Below are 16,479 nucleotides of genomic sequence, written 5' to 3' on the forward strand. Positions count from 1 at the left end.
CAAGGCTCTTCTCTTTTAGTTTCTTCTCCTTGACTCCTACCTTCCTTGGGCTGGGCTAGGCTGGGGGCCAGGTTGGACTTGCGACTTAACATTTCTCTTCCGCTTTCTTTTTTTTTTTTTTTCTTCCATTATGGGCATTGCTTCTAGGACAAGCCTTGGTCTTGCATTGGATGTTCCTTCCTGTCAACTTCCAGCAGCAGGAGTCTTCTTTTCAGTGCTTGATGCTTCACGAAATAGACTCTGCCCATTGGCAGCAAATACCAGAGAGCCAGGAGACAGAGCTGGTTGCAGACCTTTCCTCTTCCAGCCTTTGGTTGCAATTGTTTTGCCCATGATTTGCTAGCTCTAGTTCCTTGGGCCACACAGGTATCCTGCCATCCAGCTCTTTTTATATGTGAGAGACATTCTGAACACTGTCCCTCTTTCTTTGCACAGAAGTATATACAGTGTGGCAGTTACCGTAATCTCCTCCCCCTTGCAAACAGCCCCTCTAGAATCTCGGACCTCTAGGACTCTCTGTCTTGCATGCTTGGGTGCAAGGCCAAGCACAATGAAGAGGAGAATAATTAGAGAAAGAGGAGGACATTGGTGGAGAACTGGGAGCAGGTAAGGTGAAAGGGCACCGGAGAAAAGAGATGCATGTAGGTTTTTTGGTTTCTGTGGGAAACAAGTTGACACACTTGGGCCTCATTTTGTATTAACAGAACAGAGAGTTGTAGATATAAGTAGCTAGATCGTGCAGCAACTGCCATGAAGTCTGTACACTGAAGAGAACAGTCTCACATCTAGTTTTCATTTTGTTTTATGTCATATTACCTTATTTATAGCATTCACTGGTATGTTTGTAGAACGCAGATGTTTTCAAATGCTCTGGTTTTGTCTACATGGTTATTTCCTTGTCCTATTTGTAAGGAATCCAACATTGTAAGACATATTGCATGTTTTTCTCTTGACGATTGTTTACCTTGAAGCGTCATGAACTAACTTGAGCTGTTGGATTTTGTGGAGAAACTTTAAAAAGGGTCTGTGAAAAAGGCATTGTGGTGAGTCGCATTATGCACCCGAGCGTAAGGAGCAGATATCTGCCACCAGCCCAGCTTGGCCTGGATTGCCTCTGTGTTAGTTCCCCTGGTTAGTGATTTTCTCCCTAACCACTCTTGTGACTGTGATAATGTGAGTTAAGGGCTGAGTTGCTAGTGATTTATGTGTGAGGTAGGCTGGTTTGAGGGAGCAAATCTATGGACCTAGTCATTTTCCTTGGTGGTAAGCTTTCAGGGGTGCAAAGATCGATCTTCCTGGGGACTTCTCTGGTACCAGGAAGATATCGCATAGATGGGACCTCCAAAGACACACATTTAATTTTTAGGCCTGTTGTTCCTATTATGAGATGTGAGTTTCTTCACTGATGGGGATGCTGCTTATCTGAGAAGAAACTGTGAAAGGTGGTGTAGTATAGAGGTGTGGCTTAAGCTTTTAAGTTTTCTTCAAGGTTTTTCCCCTAAGCTTCATACTTCAGACGGCCTACTTACATGAGACTAGTATGTGATGTCAGGCTAACAACTTCCTAAATACCTGCAAGCCAGATCAGTGTCTCTTTTCTCTATATTCCCATGGAAATCAAGGGTCCCGCCGAATTTTCCATCGAAACAGTTGATTTGTGCTGTCTCTAGGAATTCTAAAGGGCGTACCGTTGCTTCCTAACCGGTGTCATTTGGGAGATCCCCCTCTGTACGTTCAAATGATTAATTTTGAGACTCTGCTCATGTGTGCAGTAAACCCTTTAATTCCCTAAGACCTTCCTTTCCTCCATCTCATACCCCATTAAGCCCGCCTCAGTTTATCTCCTGAATTTCTTTGGAATCTGTCAGCTCTCCCTCAACATCCTAATACTGAACTTGCCTGTCTGTTGCGATTAGGTCCTAACTAGTGTCCATATATCTTGTTTCCCTCCAATCCATTCTTCACACAAGAAACCTTCAAAGCAAGTTGGAACATTGCTCATAAACATCGCTCACAAACATTGTTTTGAGAATAGAAAACACACTGGTGGCCTTTAAGACTCTGCGTGCTCTAGAATCCTCTCTGCTTCTCTAGCCCCATCTTGTGCCACGTTTGCCCTCACTTTCTATGCTTCAGATACACTGAATTAACCTTAGTTCTCACTCATCTGACAGAAGTCAGTTGAGAAATTATTTTTCACTGTGATTCCTAGCATTAAGGAATTTGATGATCAGGTTTTGTATGAGGACTAAAACTAAACTGGGAAGTGGAAGAATTGCGTTTCAACTGTTTCAGTCAACACGCATGTATTAATGATACCTAAGTATTGAACACCGGGCTAGGTTTCATGAGGGATACAGAAGTTCTGGCCATCTCTGGTTTTGGGTATCCCTTATTTGTTGAGACCTTTGCGTTGTTTGGTTGCCTTTTGTCTGTTTTCCAGATGGGAAAACAGGAACAAGGGAAGTATAGGTTATTACTAGGTGGGGTTGAACAAGTGGAGCAGCAAACTGCAAAGCAGAAAGAAGAGGGACGTACTATAGAGGGATGTGATTTCCATTTTCAAGGCGCCTGCGTCCTGTGCAGGGAGACAGCCTAACATAAAATGTGCCTAACAAAAGATCTATTGACTTCTTACTAAAAATCTCCAGTTCATATAACCCAGGGGTTTATACCTTCTCCTTTAAAAGTTCTATTCCTGGGACTTCCCTGGTGGTCCAGTGGTGAAGACTCTGCGCTTCCAATGCAGCAGGCGTGGGTTCAATCCCTGGTTGGGGAGCTAAGATCCCACATGCTGCGCAGCCAAAGAAATTTTTTTCAAAAGTTATACTCCTGTGTTGTTGAATTTAGTGGTTTAGATTTTGTTTGAATGTTAAGAAGATTTCAGTTTATTTACCAGGAACAAACAAAACATAATGTAAAAATAGTTTCCCAGAAACGATTTCCATCGTTCTCTTCTTCCCTTTCTCCCGCAGACTGACTGGTGTTTCATCTTGACAAGTTCTCTGAAGTTCTCTGTCATTCCATAGGAAAGCGGTCTGGCTTGGAGGTTGCAATCCCAGGGAATTTTTCATCAGCGGGGAAGTCTCCATCACTACAGAGGAATCAAGGTTGAAGTCAGTCCCGGGTAAGTGAGATGCTCCCCCTAAACACCAACACAGCAGTCGTGTACCTTTCAAGGGGTTCAGGGGCAAGATGGGCAAGGCATTTCTACTAACTCTTCTTAAGGATCATGGACAGTGTGCCCTATGCTACGAGGTAAGCGGTGACTGTTGTAATTCTTACTGGTGATCATTTCATGTCACTGATCCTTGGCTCTCTTTGTATCTCATAGGACTGTTGTAAGTCCAATACAAAATGAGTCTTCTTTTTAAAAAACTGAAATGTTTTACAAAGCCTAGCATTCTCATAGAGAGTCCTTTGAATTCTCCCCACTTTCCCGAGAGGCTAAGAACACTTCACACCATGAACTAGGAGAGGGGGTAGAGCCCTTTCTGATGAAATATAGAAACAAAGACAGAGTCTTAGCCTGCTTGCTCTCTGGACAGGATCTCGGACCACAAGGTCTTAAATCCTGGTATAAATGACGGAAGTGAGGACAGTTCAACTGGCACTCTCATAACAAGAGTTCTGAAACACCTTCCAAAGAGACTGTAGCAGTAGACGAGGGAAGGGAGTGCTACAGTGTGGTAGTACAGGGGGAATGCTCGGCTACAGCAGTGAAAAATGTGGTACCTATTGGTGTGCTCTTGGGGTTCTTGTACATGTAGCATAGATGACCTTTACAGTGTCCCTCCCACCTTCCCACCTGCATTAGGTGTTCTGTTTTTTTGTTTGTTTTTTTTTTTTAATTTACGTTTATTGATTGATTGATTGATTGAACTTATTTATTCTACGTATTTATTTTTTTGGCTGCACTGGGTCCTCATTGGTGTGCACGGGCTTTCTCTAGTTGCGGCTAGCGGGGTCTACTCTTGGTTGCGGTGTGCGGGCTTCTCATTGCGGTGGCCTCTCTTGTTGCGGAGCATGGGCTGTAGGCGCGTGGGCTTCGGTAGTTGCGGCTCACGGGCTCTGGAATGCTGGCTCAGTCGTTGTGGCACATGCGCTTAGTTGCTGCACGGCATGTGGGATCTTCGCAGACCGGGGCTCGAAGCCGTGTCCCCTGCATTGGCAGGCGCCACCAGGGAAGCCCTAGCTGTTCTTATATAGAGTCTAAAAACAGAGAGCACTGAGAGAAGGTAGTGGTTATTAAAGGCTCAGGATCTAAATTCTACCTGTCTCTACACCCCTTCCCAGCTGTCGATTTGACCCCGTTTGTGAATGCCGACCTCATTCTTCAACTTTCTCTGCCGTTTGTATACTCACCTTGAAAACTTGTTTCTGTGATGCGTTGAGCAGACACAGGGTGGCAGATTGCAGAGGTGGAAGCTGGTGGTCGGATATTTGTGGGCTGAATCTCCTTCAGTCCCATTCCCATTTCTGGTTGCGCAGAGGCCCTACTTCCTGTGTATGACGCGGAGCCATAGGATTGCGGGCAGGAGCCAAGTTCTCCATACAGTGAAGACCCCAGTGTGCCTTGGTTATAGTAATATACCTGGCTTCCTTCCTGGTAGGGAAGTGACAGGCGGCTATGCCCCTGATTTGTTCGTGGGCCTCCTGATACAGCAGTTCCCTTGGCTCTGGCCCTGTCGTCAGCTGCCCCTAGGAGGACTCTGAGCCCTAGCCACTTCTCTGGTAGATTTGCCTATTCCCCCACTATAATCACACCTGAATAAGGCAACTCAAACCTTTCAGAGATGTGTCGTGAACCTCTTGTTTTCTGAAATACCTATCTGGTGGTTGTGAGACTTAAGGCCAACCTCCCCGAGAGACTTTGTTTCTATTTCTCCTAGTAAACCTAGACTCATCTCCTGTCACCTTCAACTCTACTCCAATTGTGTTCTTTCAACCCAGACCCCTGACCCTGCTTTTTACTTCTGCCATTTCATCCTCACTCCTGCTTCCTTTCCTAAATCCATACGTCTCTTTTGGCCTTCCTAGCCCTGGGCCAAGTTCCTTCCTCTTTCCTCAGTTTTTACCCCTTTCCTTCATTCTCCCATCCAACTTTCAGGCCTTCCTTTCTCACGCCCCAGTTAGCAGCATCTCAAAATTCGAAAGGTTTATTACTCATCTATTAATTCTATTCCATTTACTTATTCGGTTCTATACCTATCTTACCTATGTATGGAAGAACCGCTGGTAGCCAAGGTGGCAGCAAGAATCCTAGCAGCTGTCACCTGACGTATCCGTAGTAGTCAGCAATTTCCATTTCTTTGTCCCTCTGGGTGAAAAATTGCAGCTTCCCCGAAGAGGTGTATCTGGCAGCATTCTCCCGTTGTTGTTGAGCCCGCCTCTTCATGGCCTCTCGCTCTGGCCTCTGCTCTTGTTCGATGGGCTTTGACATGACTGGCTCAGGCACGTTGGGTTCCCTCCATGGAACTCGTTGCTTGCTGAAGTCTTGGAGTAGAAGTTGGGTTTGGAGCTTGGGTGGGGACTGGCGCTTAGTCACAGCAGGGGGAACAGGCTCGCGCTGGAGAGAAGCGCCAGATGAAGTTTTGTAGGGTGCAGGCCTAGGAGCAGCAGGCTGAGGGACACGAGGCTGGGTATGGTTGGTCCAAGCCGGTTGGGTTGGGTTGGCCACAGTTGGCTGAGCTGGTTTGGCGGGACCTGGCAAAGAGGCAGGAGCTGGCTGGGATGAATTGACTGCAGCAGGTTGAGCTGAGTCAGTAGAACCAGGCTGGGCACGGTAAGCCACAGCAGGCCGATGTGAGGCCAGAGACTGTGGCCTCCGAGGAGCGGGTCGAGCTTGAGGCTTGTCCCAGGCAGAAAAAGGCAGAGGTATCAACTTGACCTTCCCAGGAGGAGGCCGCTCACACTGGGATGGAGATGGACACTCTGTTTCAGCACTGCTGTCTGCTTTCTGGGCTTGGACTTGCGTTTTCTCAGGCCTCTTACCCTCACGTGGGGTATGCCGCCGTGGCTGGATCGCTGGGGGTGGCTGGGGGTCTTTGGGGTTGCTTGAATTTCCCAAGAGCCGACAGGAAGAGAGCCCAGTTTTCGTCTCATTCTTCTTCCCCAGCGCATGAAGAACCTTCACAGACTCCAGCATGCGCACGCCAAGGGAGGTTCGAGGCTTTTGAAAGCTCTCTTGGCGAAGCTCAGTTTGGTGTTCCTTTCGCTTCGTGTTGGGGATTGCTGGCTTGTCTTCTGCCTTGACTTTGTTCCCTGACTGCTTGTTCTCTTCAGCCTTGTTTCTTCCTCTGGTCCTTTTGGTCTTTTCCTGCCCATGGCTCTCAGTTTTGCTGATCTTTCCGGATGCAGCTTTCTGAGGTTTGCCTTGAGAGTGCTTGGCCGTGTTCGCAGGAGCCCTGTCACTGACTGCAGCAGTGCATATAACCGCTTCTCCCCCTAACAGGCACTCTGGATCCTTTGGCTGGATTTTGGCCTTGGGAGCACCACTGATAGGCTCAGAGGCTTTCTGTTTGTTCTTCCTGGGTTGATCAGAGGGAACCTTTACGACACTTGGCTTTTCCTGCACCTGATTCACCTTAATGGCTCTGGTGTCTTCAGCTTTGATCACGTTGGGACCTTGGGATCGATCAAGATCTTTCCAAGAATTAAAGAGCTGGGGAAGGTGAATATCCTCCGCCAGTGTAGTAATGTCTGCAAGACCACTGCTAGGTTCAGTCCCATTTTCAAGTGTCCCTAGGTCCTGACGACTCAGGCTGTTCTCTCCCAGATCAGCATTTTCAGAACCAGGCTGCTCCTCTTGGCTGAGGGGATCGGTGCAGGCCAGCGGCTGGGGAATATCAGGGATTCCCAAAGGGAGTAGTGGAGGATCTTGGTTTTCTATTGGGATCTGGTAGGCCTCCAGAGGCTTTGACAGCTTGGTTTTGATATCCTCCACGTTCTTACTCTCTGTTTGTCCCTGGCTTGGAGCTGGAGGCAGGGCCAGGAGACGCCTGGCACTCTGGACTGGAGCTGTCACTGAAATGTCCCCAAGTTCAGATGGTGGGTTACTCTCAAGTATGTGACTGTTTCTGCTACTGCAGGACTTGGGGAGTTCTTGAGTTTGTGTCACACAAAACGTCTGGCTTGGAGGTTGCAATCCCAGGGAATTTTTCATCACCAGGGAAGTCTCCATCACTACAAAGGGATCAAGGGAGAAGTCAGTCCCTGGTAAATGAGATGCTCCCCCTAAACACCAACACAGCAGTCGTGTACCTTTCAAGGGGTTCAGGGGCAAGATGGGCAAGGCATTTCTACTAACTCTTCTTAAGGATCATGGACAGTGCCCTATGCTACGAGGTAAGCGGTGACTGTTGTAATGCTTAACTGGTGATCATTTCATGTCACTGATCCTTGGCTCTCTTTGTATCTCATAGGACTGTTGTAAGTCCAATACAAAATGAGTCTTCTTTTTAAACAACTGAAATGTTTTACAAAGCCTAGCATTCTCATATAGAGTCCTTTCAATTCTCCCCACTTTCCCGAGAGGCTAAGAACACTTCACACCATGAACTAGGAGAGGGGGTAGAGCCCTTTCTGATGAAATACAGAAACAAAGACAGAGTCTTAGCCTGCTTGCTCTCTGGACAGGATCTCGGACCACAAGGTCTTAAATCCTGGTATAAATGACGGAAGTGAGGACACTTCAACTGGCACTCTCATAACAAGAGTTCTGAGACACCTTCCAAAGAGACTGTAGCAGTAGACGAGGGAAGGGAGTGCTACAGTGTGGTAGTACAGGGGGAATGCTCGGCTACAGCAGTGAAAAATGTGGTACCTATTGGTGTGCTCTCGGGGTTCTTGTACATGTAGCATAGATGACCTTTACAGTGTCCCTGCCACCTTCCCACCTGCATTAGGTGTTCTTTTTGTTTTTTTGTTTTTTTTAATTTACGTTTATTTATTGATTGATTGTTTGAACTTATTTATTCTACGTATTTATTTTTTTGGCTGCACAGGGTCTTCATTGCTGTGCACGGGCTTTCTCTAGTTGCGGCTAGCGGGGTCTACTCTTGGTTGCGCTGTGCGGGCTTCTCTTGTTGCGGAGCATGCGCTCTAGGCGCGTGGGCTTCGGTAGTTGCGGCTCACGGGCTCTAGAATGCAGGCTCAGTCGTTGTGGCACATGGGCTTAGTTGCTCCACGGCATGTGGGATCTTCCCAGACCAGGGCTCGAACCCGTGTCCCCCGCATTGCATTGGCAGGCGGATTCTTAACCACGGCGCCACCAGGGAAGCCCTAGGTGTTCTTATATAGAGTCTAAAAACAGAGGGCACTGAGCGAAGGTAGTGGTTACTAAAGGCTCAGGATCTAAATTCTACCTGTCTCTACACCCCTTCCCAGCTGTCGATTTGACCCCATTTGTGAATGCCGACCTCATTCTTCAGCTTTCTCTGCCGTTTGTATACTCACCTTGAAAACTTGTTTCTGTGATGCGTTGAGCAGACACAGGGTGGCAGATTGCAGAGGTGGAAGCTGGTGGTCGGATATTTGTGGGCTGAATCTCCTTCAGTCCCATTCCCATTTCTGGTTGCGCAGAGGCCCTACTTCCTGTGTATGACGCGGAGCCATAGGATTGCGGGCAGGAGCCAAGTTCTCCATACAGTGAAGACCCCAGTGTGCCTTGGTTATAGTAATATACCTGGCTTCCTTCCTGGTAGGGAAGTGACAGGCGGCTATGCCCCTGATTTGGAATCTGAGATGGTGCTCCCTGAGCAAGCCTGGCAGAAAGTGATGGATATAGAGGGACCATGTTATTGGCGTCTGAAGTTTTATCATACTGGGCTGCCATAAACATGGAGGAAGCAGCTGGGTGCCGGTCAGTGAGTGCCAGAGTAAAGTCTCCGAGTGAAGAGGAATTCTTTTCAGTGCTTCCTGTGATGTCCCACTCAAGAACACCTGGATAGGAAGGAGCTGAAGTGGAGATCTGGCTGTGGTCAGTAACTCCAGATAACATAGTCGTGCTGGAATGTTGGTAAAGGTAGGCACTACCCATGAGTGTCTGGAAAGAGGTACCGGTAGCCGATGCCGAACTGACGGCAGGGGCAGAGACTCTGGAGAAGTTGCAGACACTTCGTGTTAGGGAAGTTGCATTGCTCACCACAGGAAGAGAATGCTGCAGAGAATTTAGAGTTCCAAGTAGAGATGGATTTTGGAAATTTTCTGTAAGAACAAGAGGGTCATGAAAAACTCAGGGAGGTTGAGAAATTCTCACTACGTTTGAGGAACAGCATTATCTTAAGGTTCTTGCTCTCAGGACACCTCTACTATCGACCCTTCCTGAGAAACCCAAAATCAGACAGTTAATGATGGCTGTAAGGACTGAGCAGTTTTCCACTCTTCTGTATTAACTGCCTGTGCTCCCATCTTGGGCACAGATGGGCAGAAGAGCCAAGTGGTATGGTTCAGACATTGTTCTCTAGGCTGGAAGCAACCTTCTCCCTGCCCTGTCTTTCCCTTCAGCCTGCACTCGTATTGACTTCTATGCTATTTCCTAGACTGGAAGCATTTTAGAACTAGGAGGCCCTTAGAGAACTTTCTCTTTTTTCAGTCTCATTTCACGAGTAAGGAAACTGAGGCTCAGAGAGGTCGGGTTGACTTGTTCAGGTTCTCTCATTATGTTAGTGTCATTACCAGGTTTCAGAACCTAAGTATCCTGACTTCCTTGCCAGGACTCCACTCTGAGCATGATAGTGCCAGAAAGCAGGAGAAATAGAACTTATAATATAAGCATTTTTTTTGTCCATTAGAAAACAGTACGGCCATTACCATTGTCATCTTCAGTGTCTCCCTTTGCTTGTGCAGTTCCCACGCTATTACCTAGAGTTGACGTATATATAGCTCAGTCCAACTGGTGAACTGAAAGAGTCATTTTTGCCCTCTTCAAGCCTGGTTTCTCATCCTACCTCAAAATGATTACCCGAAAGTGGATTTCTTAAGTGCTTTTGGAAAGAGAAAAGTTATCTGATTACTTCAGATTACTCATCTATAAAGTGGTTATAACACCACCACCAATAATAATAGCAGTAATAATTAATAGATGAATAAGCTGATCTATTGCGTATGATTTATATGGAGGAAGATACAATAAGTTCTAGAAAGACAAAGAAAAATCATGAAAAACATGTTACGTAACGAAAAAGAAATCCATAGATATTAATGAAAACTGGGGTATGTGGGCAAGTATCAAAGCCTAATGAATTTACTAACAAATGACATTCTGTACCATACATGCAATATTATGAAAGTGAATTTTGCCCACTCTATTTTAGTGAATACTATTAACCAAAAAACACGATGGAGGTGATAGAGGTGAATGAATTCCTAGCCAATGCATACAGACAGAGACGATAAATCAGTAAAAAATGCACAACAAGCAACAGAATGCAACAAATGTGAATGTATAGGTAGCCACAACATATATAGACAAGTATTTCAATGAAAACCGGTACAAAGCAGACAGCAAAATAGTAAGTGTAAAAGAGTTTCATTATTGTGCTCATTCATATTTTTACCCAGCAAGTAACAGGTATTAAGCCTAGGAGAAATATATCTTTCCATGAATATAACTCATATAATAAGCAGAAAGGAAGCTTAAAAAGTATCAAGAAGGTTTTTGTATTTATCCTAGAACTTAGAATCATCTTCCACATCCAAGAAGACGACATCCCAAGACCTCAAAAAACCATCATCCCTAGAATCCAATTAAAAAAGATTTTCAAATGTAAGAAAATCCAAAGGACTCCACAACATTGTTTTAGATAAATGTGGATGTTTGTGTTTTCTTTTTTTCTCTTGCCGCGCCGCGTGGCCCTGGCCGTGAAAGCACCGAGTCCTAAAGCGCTGGACCGCCAGGGAATTCCCTAAATGGGGAATTAGAGATGTGGGGCTTGACTTTTTCTTTTTCTTCTCCGGTAGCTAAGATCTACAAGCGAACGATGGCTGTTGATCAATGTGCTCTCTGTGTTAGGAAGGAAATAACTGTAAAAATGAAAAGCAACCTTGCCTTAGAAGCTACATATCACACAAAGGAAATAGTCCTTCTGATTCAATGTAGAAGATATCATTTAAAATGTTTAATTGGTCAAATGTCTACCTAGTTTAAAAATTAGAAAGAATAGAACACTGAAAAGCAGCCCCCTAGATAACCACTTTGGTTTCTGGTTTCTAGGAAGCATCATTTCTAAAACATACTTCTAAAATGTTTCTATTCCAAACTGTCAAGTGCCAGCTGTATTCAGAGAGGCAATAAAAGAAAGAAAACGGAGTATGACTTTTCTGATAGGCTGCCCTTCCTGGTGATCCCCTGTTCTGGCCTTACTTTCCTTCTTAGTCTGTTAATGTAAGGATTTGCTACCATCAGCTTTGTTTTGCCCTGCTCTGAGCAGATTTCCCTCTGTGCTGTTTCTGCTTTAATTTAAAATCTTTGGCTCCCATCAACATTCCATGGCAAACTGCCTCTTTCTTGAGAGCTCCTCTGTGCTTTCCCTCTTCATTCTTATATTTTTTTCCCATCTCTTGGTTCCTGTTGGCCTGTGCTAATGAAAACAATCCTAAACTTGCTTACGTTTGACTCTGTGCCTCCCTATATAGCCCAGTACTCTCCATCCTCTCTCCCTATTCTCTCTTTTCAACTAGTCGAAATACTAGTGGAGGGAGACCATTGGAGATGAAACATCTTGGTATATATCGCTAGTTTTCTGTGTCACCTGGCTTTTCTATGTTTCTGTTGAAACACTCTTTTGAGAAGTCTCTGATTTCATTTTCTACATGGGTACCCTTTAAGGCTGAATATTGGAAAAGAAGGGGATCAGAGTGATCAACCCAATGTGGTATCCTAACGTAACAGATAAGGAAAGCAGCAGGCTTTGTGAGGCAGTCAGTGATTTGTCCAAAGTCACACAGACAGTAAACGTCAAAGTCAAAACTGAAATTAGGTCTCCAGACTTGTAGTTCAATACTTTCCCTCATTATTCCACGCTATTTTGAATCTCCTCCTCAATTTAGGGGCAAAAGAAATCGAACGCAAAACTTTCCAAAGTTTCTTTTCTTACCTGACATGGTCAGAGAAGAGGAGACATCAACTGCAGGTACAAGGGATGAGGAGACAACACTAGAGGATGTCTGAGTGGCTGCAGCTGAACGGCGCACGTGTCCAGTACAAAGGTCACTGGTTACTGGTCCAAACGGCTCCACGGAAACCCCAAGACCTCTACCAAGTGGTAGTAGGTTTGGTAGGAGAGTGATGTCACAAAGCAGGCAGTTGAAAGGTATGAGCTAGCCAATAGGGAGGTCCGATCCCCAACAGGAGGGCGGGCTTGGGTGAAGAGAGCGTAGGAGAGCTAAAACAACCCCTCAATTTCTGAGCTCTGGGGAGGAAATCCTAGAAGACAGATTTACCTCCCCCAGGCTCTTCCATTAGGGAAATCATTGCAACATTTCTTACAGACGTTCATTAATATAATTAACTAACAGTTACTTATATTCTACAGAGTATTCTATTTTATGTATCATATACTTAGAGCTATATAGATCTTATTTAACTAGTATCCTTAGGAAGGAAAGAGCCATGTAGTTTGAACTATTACAGTTGTAACTTGGTTAAAGAGCAGGGTGAAGTTTGTTGAGTGTACCCTGTGGAGAATGTTGTGGTCCAAGGCTCTTCTCTTTTAGTTTCTTCTCCTTGACTCCTACCTTCCTTGGGCTGGGCTAGGCTGGGGGCCAGGTTGGACTTGCGACTTAACATTTCTCTTCCGCTTTCTTTTTTTTTTTTTTTCTTCCATTATGGGCATTGCTTCTAGGACAAGCCTTGGTCTTGCATTGGATGTTCCTTCCTGTCAACTTCCAGCAGCAGGAGTCTTCTTTTCAGTGCTTGATGCTTCACGAAATAGACTCTGCCCATTGGCAGCAAATACCAGAGAGCCAGGAGACAGAGCTGGTTGCAGACCTTTCCTCTTCCAGCCTTTGGTTGCAATTGTTTTGCCCATGATTTGCTAGCTCTAGTTCCTTGGGCCACACAGGTATCCTGCCATCCAGCTCTTTTTATATGTGAGAGACATTCTGAACACTGTCCCTCTTTCTTTGCACAGAAGTATATACAGTGTGGCAGTTACCGTAATCTCCTCCCCCTTGCAAACAGCCCCTCTAGAATCTCGGACCTCTAGGACTCTCTGTCTTGCATGCTTGGGTGCAAGGCCAAGCACAATGAAGAGGAGAATAATTAGAGAAAGAGGAGGACATTGGTGGAGAACTGGGAGCAGGTAAGGTGAAAGGGCACCGGAGAAAAGAGATGCATGTAGGTTTTTTGGTTTCTGTGGGAAACAAGTTGACACACTTGGGCCTCATTTTGTATTAACAGAACAGAGAGTTGTAGATATAAGTAGCTAGATCGTGCAGCAACTGCCATGAAGTCTGTACACTGAAGAGAACAGTCTCACATCTAGTTTTCATTTTGTTTTATGTCATATTACCTTATTTATAGCATTCACTGGTATGTTTGTAGAACGCAGATGTTTTCAAATGCTCTGGTTTTGTCTACATGGTTATTTCCTTGTCCTATTTGTAAGGAATCCAACATTGTAAGACATATTGCATGTTTTTCTCTTGACGATTGTTTACCTTGAAGCGTCATGAGCTAACTTGAGCTGTTGGATTTTGTGGAGAAACTTTAAAAAGGGTCTGTGAAAAAGGCATTGTGGTGAGTCGCATTATGCACCCGAGCGTAAGGAGCAGATATCTGCCACCAGCCCAGCTTGGCCTGGATTGCCTCTGTGTTAGTTCCCCTGGTTAGTGCTTTTCTCCCTAACCACTCTTGTGACTGTGATAATGTGAGTTAAGGGCTGAGTTGCTAGTGATTTATGTGTGAGGTAGGCTGGTTTGAGGGAGGAAATCTATGGACCTAGTCATTTTCCTTGGTGGTAAGCTTTCAGGGGTGCAAAGATCGATCTTCCTGGGGACTTCTCTGGTACCAGGAAGATATCGCATAGATGGGACCTCCAAAGACACACATTTAATTTTTAGGCCTGTTGTTCCTATTATGAGATGTGAGTTTCTTCACTGATGGGGATGCTGCTTATCTGAGAAGAAACTGTGAAAGGTGGTGTAGTATAGAGGTGTGGCTTAAGCTTTTAAGTTTTCTTCAAGGTTTTTCCCCTAAGCTTCATACTTCAGACGGCCTACTTACATGAGACTAGTATGTGATGTCAGGCTAACAACTTCCTAAATACCTGCAAGCCAGATCAGTGTCTCTTTTCTCTATATTCCCATGGAAATCAAGGGTCCCGCCGAATTTTCCATCGAAACAGTTGATTTGTGCTGTCTCTAGGAATTCTAAAGGGCGTACCGTTGCTTCCTAACCGGTGTCATTTGGGAGATCCCCCTCTGTACGTTCAAATGATTAATTTTGAGACTCTGCTCATGTGTGCAGTAAACCCTTTAATTCCCTAAGACCTTCCTTTCCTCCATCTCATACCCCATTAAGCCCGCCTCAGTTTATCTCCTGAATTTCTTTGGAATCTGTCAGCTCTCCCTCAACATCCTAATACTGAACTTGCCTGTCTGTTGCGATTAGGTCCTAACTAGTGTCCATATATCTTGTTTCCCTCCAATCCATTCTTCACACAAGAAAGCTTCAAAGCAAGTTGGAACATTGCTCATAAACATCGCTCACAAACATTGTTTTGAGAATAGAAAACACACTGGTGGCCTTTAAGACTCTGCGTGCTCTAGAATCCTCTCTGCTTCTCTAGCCCCATCTTGTGCCACGTTTGCCCTCACTTTCTATGCTTCAGATACACTGAATTAACCTTAGTTCTCACTCATCTGACAGAAGTCAGTTGAGAAATTATTTTTCACTGTGATTCCTAGCATTAAGGAATTTGATGATCAGGTTTTGTATGAGGACTAAAACTAAACTGGGAAGTGGAAGAATTGCGTTTCAACTGTTTCAGTCAACACGCATGTATTAATGATACCTAAGTATTGAACACCGGGCTAGGTTTCATGAGGGATACAGAAGTTCTGGCCATCTCTGGTTTTGGGTATCCCTTATTTGTTGAGACCTTTGCGTTGTTTGGTTGCCTTTTGTCTGTTTTCCAGATGGGAAAACAGGAACAAGGGAAGTATAGGTTATTACTAGGTGGGGTTGAACAAGTGGAGCAGCAAACTGCAAAGCAGGAAGAAGAGGGACGTACTATAGAGGGATGTGATTTCCATTTTCAAGGCGCCTGCGTCCTGTGCAGGGAGACAGCCTAACATAAAATGTGCCTAACAAAAGATCTATTGACTTCTTACTAAAAATCTCCAGTTCATATAACCCAGGGGTTTATACCTTCTCCTTTAAAAGTTCTATTCCTGGGACTTCCCTGGTGGTCCAGTGGTGAAGACTCTGCGCTTCCAATGCAGCAGGCGTGGGTTCAATCCCTGGTTGGGGAGCTAAGATCCCACATGCTGCGCAGCCAAAGAAATTTTTTTCAAAAGTTATACTCCTGTGTTGTTGAATTTAGTGGTTTAGATTTTGTTTGAATGTTAAGAAGATTTCAGTTTATTTACCAGGAACAAACAAAACATAATGTAAAAATAGTTTCCCAGAAACGATTTCCATCGTTCTCTTCTTCCCTTTCTCCCGCAGACTGACTGGTGTTTCATCTTGACAAGTTCTCTGAAGTTCTCTGTCATTCCATAGGAAAGCGGTCTGGCTTGGAGGTTGCAATCCCAGGGAATTTTTCATCAGCGGGGAAGTCTCCATCACTACAGAGGAATCAAGGGAGAAGTCAGTCCCGGGTAAGTGAGATGCTCCCCCTAAACACCAACACAGCAGTCGTGTACCTTTCAAGGGGTTCAGGGGCAAGATGGGCAAGGCATTTCTACTAACTCTTCTTAAGGATCATGGACAGTGTGCCCTATGCTACGAGGTAAGCGGTGACTGTTGTAATTCTTACTGGTGATCATTTCATGTCACTGATCCTTGGCTCTCTTTGTATCTCATAGGACTGTTGTAAGTCCAATACAAAATGAGTCTTCTTTTTAAAAAACTGAAATGTTTTACAAAGCCTAGCATTCTCATAGAGAGTCCTTTGAATTCTCCCCACTTTCCCGAGAGGCTAAGAACACTTCACACCATGAACTAGGAGAGGGGGTAGAGCCCTTTCTGATGAAATATAGAAACAAAGACAGAGTCTTAGCCTGCTTGCTCTCTGGACAGGATCTCGGACCACAAGGTCTTAAATCCTGGTATAAATGACGGAAGTGAGGACAGTTCAACTGGCACTCTCATAACAAGAGTTCTGAAACACCTTCCAAAGAGACTGTAGCAGTAGACGAGGGAAGGGAGTGCTACAGTGTGGTAGTACAGGGGGAATGCTCGGCTACAGCAGTGAAAAATGTGGTACCTATTGGTGTGCTCTTGGGGTTCTTGTACATGTAGCATAGATGACC

General features: G+C 45.1%; 2 pseudogenes across 2 annotated transcripts in view; one reads left to right on the plus strand and one right to left on the minus strand.

Moving 5' to 3' along the window:
- LOC309653935 overlaps nt 1-16,479 on the plus strand; it is a 111,698-nt pseudogene that overhangs the window by 33,965 nt on the left and 61,254 nt on the right. The window contains exons 5-6 of the transcript in view: nt 3,030-3,127; nt 15,728-15,825. The product of the transcript in view is annotated as an uncharacterized misc_RNA (transcript). The remainder of the gene's footprint in view (nt 1-3,029; nt 3,128-15,727; nt 15,826-16,479) is intronic.
- On the minus strand, nt 5,273-12,186 carry LOC309653933 (uncharacterized protein C2orf78 pseudogene; annotated as a pseudogene). The gene is made up of 3 exons: nt 12,099-12,186; nt 8,458-9,207; nt 5,273-7,185 (listed from the first exon to the last, which is right to left on the minus strand). The product of its transcript is annotated as an uncharacterized protein C2orf78 pseudogene (transcript).

This window comes from Balaenoptera physalus, assembly GCF_965194825.1.
Source record: "Balaenoptera physalus genome assembly, contig: HAP1_SCAFFOLD_1508, whole genome shotgun sequence".
NCBI classification, from domain to species: domain Eukaryota; kingdom Metazoa; phylum Chordata; class Mammalia; order Artiodactyla; family Balaenopteridae; genus Balaenoptera; species Balaenoptera physalus.